This window comes from Capsicum annuum, chromosome 12, assembly GCF_002878395.1.
Source record: "Capsicum annuum cultivar UCD-10X-F1 chromosome 12, UCD10Xv1.1, whole genome shotgun sequence".
Lineage (NCBI taxonomy): Eukaryota > Viridiplantae > Streptophyta > Magnoliopsida > Solanales > Solanaceae > Capsicum > Capsicum annuum.
In genome coordinates, this window is record NC_061122.1 from 220,873,954 (window position 1) to 220,886,205 (window position 12,252).

Genomic DNA, 12,252 nt, shown 5'->3' on the forward strand with positions numbered 1-12,252 from the left:
GTGATCTTGAGGTAAAAGAGATAGTGGTTGTGAGAAGTTGAAGCTATCTTTATAAAATAAATTTAGTAGTCTTGATTGAGTGCATGTGAGTATCTAAGTTATGTGACTTGTAAATAGTGTGGTGACTTGCATATAATCAAGATGTAGATTCTCCATAGGATAGTCTTGGCTAGAAACCGAGTTAGGTGTCTCAGAGAGAGTTTGTGTGTTAGGTGTGACTTGTTTAGTGTTGAAATTTGAATAGTAATTTCATGTAGCATCTCGTAGCACTTTTCAAAATTGAATTCGGGACTCTGGAGCTTTGGTAGTGAAAAATAGGTGCTTTTGAATATTTGTCTTCATCAAGGTGAATCTTTTAACCATCTTTATCTTATTTTTGTAAAACTTAAGTTTCAGACTTAGACCGTTGAAAGGAGAATAAGTGATTCGTATGTAACTATTTAACTTTGTATCTTTGTATTTTGAAAAACTTTGATAGAATGATTGAGTATAGAATGTGGATTAGTCTATAAGAATATCGAGTGAGTGAACAGGGTGCAGTATAAGCAACTCTATTAGTAATATCTCTCTAATTCCAACCTCGTGCTTTTTTCCACTGAATATCCGTTCGGGGACGAACAGATGGTAAATTGGTATCTGATTGTAACGATCCATTTCGTCGTTACTAAATTATTCATGATAAATTCATGAAAATTCTTAACTTTCATTCCTCAATATTAATTTGGGTCCAAATTAGCCAATATTTTTTTTAGAGATAATACCCAATTACCCTCCTGAACTATAACCAAAAAGGCTAAGACACACCTCAACTTAAAGGGGGTCCTATTACCCCCCTGAACTAATTAAAAGTGTAATTTTGATACCCTTAGTGCCTACGTGGCACATATGTGGCACAACACACTGAAGGTCCATGTAGGCACACGTGTGTGCCACATATGTGATATGTAAAGGGTGTCAAAATTACACTTCTAATTAGTTCAGGCGGTAATAGGACCCCCTTTAAGTTGAGGTGTGTCATAACCTTTTTGGGTATAGTTCAGGGGGGTAACTGGGTATTTTCTATTTTATTTATTATGTCACCTTAAACTTTTTGGCAAAGATTTTAGCCTTCGGATATGTCTAGATAGACTCAAGCCCTATGAATTTAATTATTCATTAGTTCTATAACTTAGTTTTAAATTTCTTTAGCTATTAAATAAGGTCATAGAATATCCCTAACACAAAGTTAAGTTTAAAACTTTCTTTCAGATACAGTTTCGATATAGGTTTTTATTAGGTCCAACTTCAAACGATGATATCTCATATAATATATGGATTTAGGGGTGCCATTATAAATCAAATTAAAGAACTTTGAGTCTACTTTCCAAAGCAACAAACCGTTCCTCAATTTGATTTTGGAGTAAAACGTAATGACTATTTTACTGAGCACTGTCTGGGCTGAAGCGGGATTTCGTTGTAGCAAAAATTCTGATGGTATTTAAATCAGCTCCAGCCGTATTTTAAGTTTAAAAACCTCAAATTTCATTCCCCAACCCTAGAGATGCGATTTTCCAAGGCTTACGGTGAAATTCCTTCGTTGAGGTAAGTTTTTCCATTATTTTTCTTCGTCTTTTAATCCTTTAACATCTTAGAATCCTTAGAAAAACCTTTAATGGTGGAATCCTTTTGGAAAATACTCATGGGTGTTTTTAATATGACGTAGAGCTGATTCTAAGCTGTAAATTAAAGATTCCTAATATGAATTTCATAAACTAGATTATAAATTTTGATGGTTAGGAACCTTGAATTCCGTAAATATTAGACCTTTAACATAAAAACTCCATTAATGAAGATGGGTTAAGCTTGAAAAAGCTAATTAATGGCTAACTGACATTGGAGAATGATATAGACCTTAAATTAAGGGTAGAATTAGTGGGTTTGAATCCCCAAGATATTTTTTTGAATAGTAAATATTTAATTACCTTTATAATTACTTGATTTTTAGATGATTGGTTGTTCCAAGGCATGAAAGAAAGGAAAGAGCATCCTCGTTGCATCTTGCTTCTTCCAAAAGCTTGGCATCCAGGTAGGCTAGGTTTAATGAGTAGAAGATTGTGTTATTTTATATTTTCATAATTTAGAATTGATGGGAGAAAACATGTCTAGGCCTGCGGACATGAAGTTGACATGGATAAAGACACGAGTACTTAACTTTAATCCCAAAAACTATATTATTGATTGATTATGTGATATTTATGATATTATGTGTTACGTGCCCGAAAGAAAATTTTTGTAAATGTAGCATATGAACATGATGTTTTTTTTAGTTGTTCTAGTGATGAACCCAATTGAGTTGTAATGGTATTAGGTTGTATGTATTGTGCAATAATATGATGAGGAGAATTACGCGAAGATCGAATATTGATGAGCATAGTAATATCTAAGGGATAGATAACTTAAATTAGTGTGATAATTTTATTATGTAGAAAGCGGTAAAGGATATGATATGCATGAATGTGCTAGTTATAGGTGGTGATGTTAGAACCCAAGTTGCAGTATTTACGAAGATAATAATATTTTTTATAATTAATGAGTAATTAAGGCTCCAATAGTGACTTATACGCGTAAGAATTAAATTGTGATTTATTTTATGCTATTCTTGTTTTGATATTGATAAAAATACTATATCTATTGGATGCCCAGAGAGGCTAAATTGGTAATAATGATAGTTTATTGAATTGTACTTATGAGTGGCTTGTTTGATAATGATAACTCCTTAAAGTAATGCTATGAATACTTGCTGATTGGTATTCGGACATGCTTGAATTGTTTATGCTTGGATTGTTAATGCTTGTTGAAAATTTACTTGATGGAATTGTCTTATGACTTTAAGTGTACTTATAAACTTGGTACATTGTTGTATGATGTGAGGTTGTGCAAATTTGATATTGATAATACTTGTTTATGGTGGATCGGGTACCACGCCGGTACGGATATGTATATATTGGATCGGGTACCACGTCGGTACAAATATATATATATTGGATCGGGTACCACGCCTATACAGTTATGTGTATGTTGGATCGGGTACCACGCCGATACGGATATGTATATGTTGGATCGGGTACCACGCCGGTATGGATATGTATATATTGAATTGGGTACCACGTTGGTACGGATATGTATATGTTGGATCGGGTACCATGCCGGTATAGATATGTATATGTTGGATCGGGTACCATGCCAATATAGATATGTATATGCTTGATCGGGTACCATACCGGTACGTATATGTATATGGTGGATCGGGTACCACACCGGTATGGATATGTATATGTTGGATCGGATACCACGCTAGTATGGTACATGAACATAGATTGTTCCCTGCAGGTCATGACTATTTGGGCAAAAATAAGCCCCATAGCATATGTGTACGTAGTTGTGTTGAGTCTGTAGATGTTTACAGTATGGTTGATACTTTTAATAGTTATGTGGCTTTTCTGTGAGCATTGTTTGATCTGTTATTGTTATATTGTTAATTCATTGGGTATTTGATTGAGTGATATGCATTTGAAAAAGTGAAACTTCTTACTTACTTATATATTGGTTGACTTGCTTCATTTATACGTGTTGTAATGGTAGCTTACCAAAATGGCTAGTTATCATTCTTTAATATTAGAGAAAATGGTCTATTACCCCCCAACCTTTAGTCGAAATTCCAACTACACACTCAAACTTTAAAGGTGACCTATTACCCCCCTCCCCCTCGATCTATTTTTTCATATATTTATTATCCCCCAAATACTGACCTATAAACATAAACCAAGTAATAAGACATCCATGCATTTCACACGCCTGACCCATGTCTAAACAAAACAAAATATCTTTTTTCACACTTTTATTTTCATCTTCCACTCTCCTCTCTCTTCTCTCTTCTCTCTAAACCTTTTCATCTTCTTCTCTCCTCTATCTTCTCTCTAAACCGCGATTCCATCTCATTTTTTTTTGGGGGGGGGGGGGGGTTGTTTGTTCTAATCGAAACATTTTAGTTGTGGATTTTCAAAGAATAATCTTATTGCTGTTATAAGGTGTATTTTTTTTCCTAAACTGAAAAAATTGAATTAGGGTTTTTAGCTAATCTCCAAATTTGAAAATTAATTGAGTGAAATTAACTGGTTCTTTCTGTTATAACGTTGTGTAAGTGTTCGATTAAAAGTATAATCCGTTCGTATGTACATCTTTTGTTGATTCTTTAAGTGGGTTTATTAGAAATTAGGGCTTTTCTCCGATTTATTGTTAATATGAAAAAATAAAAAATCAATTGTGTTTAATAGCATGTGCTGTTAATATGTTGTTAGTTTGAGTGATTTTTCCCAAAACTGAGTTAAAATTAATTAGAATTTTATGCTAAACCCCAAAATTTAAAAATTAATTGAGTAACATTAAGCAATGGTTTTTGGTATTATGTTGTCTACGTGTTTGATTAACAACATATTACATTCCTAATTACATCAAATTAGGATTTTTGTTGATTGTTTAAGTTAGTTTATTAAAAATTAGGGCTTTTCTCCGATTTGTTGTTAACATGAAAAAATTAAAAATCAATCATGTTTAATAGCATGTGCATGTTAATATCTTGTTATTTTAGTGTTTAATTTTGTAGCATGTTCATGAAATAATTTTTTTTCTTTTTCCATAATGTTTCTGCTATACTACTATGTCTTAAGTACTAACTTATCTTACTTCTCAAATTTCTTAACATTATTTTAATATGTAGAAAACTACACCAAAAACACCAAATGCACCTCCTCAAGTCAATGTTGGTTCAGGCAGGGGAAGAGGAAGACCTAAGGTGATATTCCACTTGTACTAATTAGCTCAATAACTATTATATAACTCTCTTCTTTTTATATGTATAGAAAACTCCATCAGAAATTATTAGTGCATGTCAACAAGAAAAAAAAGGAAGAGGGAGACCCAAAAAGACAACACCAGCACCACCTAGTGCACCTCTCTACTTAAAACACCTTCTACACCTACTATTTTCCCAGCATCCTATTCTACACCTTCTGATTATTATGCATGATATTCAGCACTAACTTCTACACATTCTTCATGGCAAATGTTGAAGTCCTAGTATTATTTATTTTACTGTTAGTCTATGTTGTACTAGGTAGCTCTTGTACATGTCTGGCCAAATCCTTGGATAGTGAAGGACATCTATAAGAAGTTTTGTAAGAAATTTATTTATTAGTATTTAATTTACTTATTATATTTAATCTAGTATTTTCTTAAAAATAGAAGTCTTCCATATATTTTTAGTTGTGTAATAAGGGTTCTCCTAACTACTTAGAATAGTGTAGGTGCCTGTCCAATCCATTAATATGGGTCGTGACATAATAATCTTTGGTTTCTGAGGTAAAAGAAAAGCAGGACAGAGATCCCAATTTAGTTAAGCTGAAAGAGTCAGTCAGAGATCAGAAAGTAGAGGTTTTCTCCCAAGGGGGAGATGGGGTGTTGTGTTGTTAAGGTAGACTTTGTGTTCCATGTGCGGATGGCATGAGGCAGAGAATTCTTGCAGAGGCACATGGAGTATGTTACTCGATTCACCGAGGGGCCACTAAGATGTACTGCGATTTACGAGAGGTCTATTGGTGGAGTAGGATGAAGAGAGACATTGGAAAATTCATAACTAAGTGCACAACATGTCAGCAGGTTAAGATTGAGCATCGGAAGCCTAGTGGAGCTATGCAGGAGTTTAATATTCCCACTTAGAAGTGGGAAGAGGTGAATATGGATTTTGTGACGGGTTTGCCTCGCACTCGTCGTCAGCACGACTCAATTTGTGTAATTGTGGACTGGTTGACCAAGTCAACTTATTTTTTGCCATTTCATACCTCTTATTCAGTTGAGGATTAGGCCAAGCTTTATGTTAGAGAGTTGGTTAGATTGCACGGAGTTTCTTTGACCATCATTTCAGATAGAGGTACGTAGTTCACCTCTCATTTCTGGAAAGCCTTCTAAAAGGGTATTGGTACCCAAGTTCATCTCAGTATAGCCTTCCACTCTCATAAATATAGTCAAAAAGAAAGGACCATTCAGACTTTAGAAAATATGCTAAGATCGTGTGCCATTGACTTTAAGGGCAGTTGGGATGACCGCATGCCCTTGATTGAGTTCGCATATAATAACAGTTATAATTCCAACATTCAGATGGCTCTGTTTGAGGTAATTTATGGGAGGATATGTAGATCTCCCATTGGTTGGTTTGAAGAAGGTAAAGCCATTATGGTAGGGCCTGAATTGGTCTTTGATACCTTAGAAAAAGTTCAATTGATCACAGAAAGGCTTAAGATAGCTCAGAGCCGACAGAAATCATATGCAGATGTGTGAAGTAAAGATCTTGAGTTCAAGATTGGTGATTATGTGCATTTGAAAATATCTCCTATGAAGGGCATGAAGAGGTTTGGCAAGAAGGGGAAACTCAGTCCCTGATATGTCCATCCTTATCGAATTCTCAGTCGTTTCATAAAGGTAGCTTACGAGCTTGAGTTGCCTTCGGACTTAGCTTCAGTACATTTAGTGTTTCATGTCTTCTTCCTAAAGAAGTGCATAGGTAACCCAGTAGTTGTAGTCCCTATAGAGGGTATAGATGTTCAGAATAGTCTTTCTTATGTAAAAGTTTCAGTCGAAATTCTTGATTTTCAGGTTTCCAGACTGAGGAAAAAAGAGGTCCTCTAATCAAAGTTCTTTGGCAGAAGTAGTCCGTTAAGGGAGATACTTGGGAAGCAGAAGCGGATTTGCAGACCAAGTATCCTCGCCTCTTCTCTGCAAACTCAGACTCAGCTCAAGGTAATAGTTTTCCTTGAATTTACTCAGTTCCACACTCAGATTTCCTTTATAACTCTGTATTGGTTCAGTTACATAGCATTCTCATATTATGCATACCTTCATGAAATAGCTCAGTCATGCGTCATATCTTTAGAATTCAGTCATGCTTCAGTTATGCATCTTTAGTATGATAACTCAGTATATCAGTAATTTCAAATATGCAATCATGCTTCAGTTGTGCATGTTCGGTGTATAAATTCAGTCTATCAGTATTCTCAGCTTAGTCAGTCTTATTCAAGGATGAATGTTCTCAAAGGGGAGATATTGTAAGACCCCACAGAATTTTAGACGTTTGAGTCCATTAAAGCATGCCCAAAAAAGGTCCCAGACTTTGACAATTTCAGCTAAGTATTAGGACTTAGTCATTTCTAAAGCCCTCAAACTTTGAGGAATTTATTTATGACCCTCCCGACCTTAGAAAGTTAGTTTTTAAGTTGATCCATGATTGGAGAAGTCAATAGCACATCTCGGGTGAGTTTTTAAATTTTTGGACAAACGTAAGGGTGTGTTTGAATCTCCAAAACAGGGGCTCAGGGCGATTATCCCACGACGCCCTACCTAATTCGGTGCTAGGGGTAGCCCACAATGCAGACTGCGCCGTGCTTCCTAGAGCGGCGCTACAGAGCCCGTGATGCCCTGGCCAGTTCGGTTAGGGTAATTTCTGAAGTTTTGTTCTGTGTTTTTAAGGGCAAATAGGCCATTTTCCCTTCACCCAATATGTTCATAACACGGAATTAAAGCCGCAAATAGCATAATTTCTCATCCTTTTCACAAAATCCTCTTAAGAATAAGCCCTAGTTTCATCAAGCTCAAGAATCAAGTCTCAAGAACTCACCACAATCTCCACAAAATTAACAATCAAGGTATGTTAGGTGTTCATCCTTGGGTTCCCTTCCATCCTTGGAGTTCAAAAACCTCTTTAAAAACTACAAGTTGATTTGTTTTATGAATTTCATGTTGAATTGGATTGTATTCATGATTTTGATGTTATTTGCATGTGAAGTAATTAACATGTGCGTAGGGTTATGTGGATTTATGTTAAAAGCCCTTGAAATTGTGAGTTGGGATTGTGATTATGATGCTTGCATGTTGGTTATTATTATAAGCATAAAGCATGCCTCTCAAGTGTTTGACAACATGTCTAAGTGGAAGCATTAATAACAAGCTACTATTGTTGTGCTATTATAACCATGCCATGTTTTATTTTCAATATTATCGAGTCCTGGGGGTATACAATACCTGAAATCTAGGTGTACAAAGCTCAGTCAGTTACAATAGCTTCAGAATAGTCTTAGTGATGTCACATATAGTAGTACTCAGTCAGTTACAAAACTTAGTGTATTCAGTCAGTTAACAGAACTCAATGAACTCAGTCCAGTTCAGTCAGTTAGCACGATCTGTAACAATTCAGTCAAGCCTAGTACAGTCTAGAAATCAATTCAGTGGCTATTCAATTGGGAGTAGGAATTCAGCATTGAGTGAACCCAGGGATAGGGGCATTCCTATCAGTGAAAGGTTTGACTCTTAGTAGCAATCCCCGTGTTACAGAACTACGTAGCCAGCGTAGGTTGAGATATCTTCCTGCCAGGTAAGAGTTAATACATCTCGTATGAGTTTTTCTACCAGTGAGGGTTGATGAAATGTCTTTCTGCCAGATAGGATTAATTTACAGTCATTGTTAGTATCCCTTAGCAAGGTGTTAACACCCTTCCAACTAGGGTCACAGGTTGAACCTCAAGTCAGTTTATAATTGGGGTATGTCGGTTAGATGAACACTCCCACAGTTACAGTTTAAATTTCAAACTTATTATAAAACCTCAGATCAGTTTTTAGAATCAAGACTGTCACACATAGTCACCCAGCTCAGTATAGAACTCAGTTAGTTCTACAGAATCAGGACAGTCAGAACAGTCACCCAGTTACCAGTAACCTAGTTGTCAGTACTTAGCATTCAGCTCAGTATAATCTCAGTTATAGCATATATGTATATAGATGTATGCACCGTAATGCTATATCAGTATTTTTAATAGTCCAGTTATACATAGACTCTTATCCAGCTATATTCACATTATTCAGTCAGTTATTATTCATGCATATGAACCCTTGCATATCAGCCTACCTCACTTAGCATACCAGTACATTCAAAGTACTAACGCATACTCTTTCTTTTGCGCTATGATGTCTCATATCATAGGTTCAGATGCACAGGCTCCTGACTGTACTTAGCATCTCAGATTATCAGCGGCAGATATAGTGGTGAGTCCTCATAGTTCGAGGATAAAGTTATCATTTCAGTATATTAGTATACATAAGTAGTCGGATTTAGATGGGGACTTGTGCCATCAATTCCTTCTTCAGACTGCTAGAGGCTTCCGGACTAGATTGTTTCAGACAGATGTTCAGTTTTCAGTATTTATTTATCAGTATTTGATTTAGTTATAAACCTTATGGAAACTTCAGCCTAATTTCCACATTATTACAGTATTGTTATTCAGTGTTCACAGTAGGTACCAACCATGGGTTAACTTGTGGTCCTTCGGCATCTTAAGAATTGTGTGGCATCCGGGGTCCAGACACGGGGCATTACACTTTTAATTAATTTTGTGGTTCTTTCCTGAGTGTATGCTACATGATTTTGATTGGCCTGCAATTGATGATCTTATTAAGTTTTTGAAAAAAATTTATACAGCTACGGTTGAATTTTTCAGTGCTTAATATCCTACTGTTTGCAATATTTTAGCTTATTTAGCCGACATTTCTTGTTTGGTTAAAAAATATAAGAATAGAGAAAGTTACAAAAATGTTGTTGGTGCTATACTAAATCCATGTATGAAATATAATATTGTGTGCAACTTTAGTTCTGTTATTTATAATTCCTTAGAGATAGAGCTTGAAGAACAACCATATTTGTTTATGGCTATGAGTGATGCGAACATTTACATAAAAGTATTATATAACCATTATGACAATTTACTTGTTGTAGCTGTACCAATAAATATCACTCCAACTGTCGCTCCTCAAGCTCCCGAGGAGCTATCATCTTCTAAAAGGATGGCATATAGTGGTTTCCTGATTATTTTTATGATTTAAATGTTTGGGACAGGGTTTCTCCTCCTCACACAACACAAATTGTCGAAAAGAGCTTAAGTATTATCTTCGACAGCTGATGGAGGATCTTAGAGAAAGGATCAACGCACTGGATTGGTGGAAGAATGATGAAAGACAATATCTTGTGCTTTCAAGATTAGCTAGAGATATATTGAATGTTCCGATGTCAACTGTTGCATCGGAGAGTGTTTTTAGTCAGGGACGACAACAGCTTGGAGACAACCGACGCTCATTGGGTAGCAATGCTATGAATGTTCTAGTTTGCCTTAGAGATTGGATTAGATCAGAATGAAGAAACCAAGGAATGGAGGTGGAGCTGAAAGACGAACAGAATGTCTATATATAAACATATGTGTTGTATGTATATTGTTTCAAGTAGTATTTTAAGTAGTATATATTCTACATATATGTCTATATATTTTTATAGACTAAAATAGTATATATTTAATGTGTATAAGTTTCAAAATTAGTATAATATATAATGTCTATATGTTAATGTGTATAAGTTTTTCATTTAAATTGAAGTTCTAGTTTGAATTAAATACTTTTAATATATTACTATCAAACTTTACACTAAGTAATAAACATGACAAACATACATACACATAATAAAAAAATAAATATCTTTTAAGTTCAAATATAATGAAAACATATAATGAATATATGTTCAAAACTTCAACTATTATTATATTAAGTAGCATACATTGTAATTTTGTTTGTATATATGTGTTTTCTAAAGTACTATAATATGTAATGTTTATATATATTTCAACTTTCAAGTGATATTTAAAGTAGTATATATTCTACATATATGTGTATATATTTTCTATAGACTCTAAAGTGGTATATATTTAACGTATACATGTCTATACATTTTCTAAAGTAGTATATGTATAGCGTATATATGTTGTATGTATTTTATTTCAAGTGGTATTTAAAGTAGTATATATTCTACATGTATGTGTATATATTTTCTATAGACTAAAATAGTATATATTTAATGTATATATGTGTATGTGTTTCTAAAGTAGTATTACATGTAATGTATATATTGTACGTTTATATGTGCATATATTTCCTATAGAATCTAAAGTTCCAAACTAGTATCTATTTAAAGTATACATGTGTATATGTATTCTAAATTAGTATATATTTGAAGTATATATGTTGTATGTATATTATTTAAAGTTGTATATATATTTTATTGTACGTATAAATGTGCATATATTTCCTATAGAATCTAACTAGTATCTATTTAAAGTATACAAGTGTATATGTTTTCTAAAGTAGTATATATTTAGTATATATATGTTGTATGTATATTGTTTAATGTTTTTAAAATGTATATAGGTGTGTATATATTGAAAAAAATATGAAAATATTAATATATTTTTTTTTAATTTTGACCGGTTAAAACCGGATAATTCTTAAGTGGGCTGGCTCTGGTCCATTTGAGCAAAATTTACTATATGGCCTAGACCGTCCCGTTAACACTGACCCGGTATCGGAACCAACCCAAAATCAATTAATCTTCATGGGCCGGTGTCGATTTGAACCGGACCGATGCAATTAACAGCCCTTGACTCAAATATGTCATTGAACTATCAAAAATGATTCATTTATGCCATCAGTTAAAAATTCAGCTCATTTAAGCCATTGCCATTACAAAATTAGCTCATCCATATCGTTACTTTTTAATGATGGATTTTCAAAAATATCTTTGTCATGTAGCCTTTTATTATAGGTCCACATCATTAATTAAAATAAATCAATATTAATTTCAAATATCTTTGGCCCATTAAAAATTTTAAAGATTGAATTCATAGAACAAAATCCTAAATCTGTGTATTTACTACTGTATAGTGTTGTTATCGCCTAAAAAAAGTAGTGCAACATATTTTAATTTCTTGTAGTTTAATTAGAAACAATCTTTCTATCAATGATGTAGCGGTAAGGTCTACCATCCCCAAATTCTACTTTATAGGATTGAATTGGATATGTTGTTATTGTTGTCTAGGATAGTAATCTTGGATTCAAAAACCTATATGGAGTAATATTATGTTTTATGTTTTTAGTAACGAAAGAAATATTACTATAGCATTAAGGTTGTTAGGAAAATAAAAGTACTCAAAAAATTGTGATTTTAGTTGTGAAGAGGTAATATTTATTTATTCGTACTGTATTTTATATTATATTTTAAAATTTTTATATTTAATAATATAATATACACATAACAATTTATGTTTTTAATACATTTATTATTATTGAAGTTAT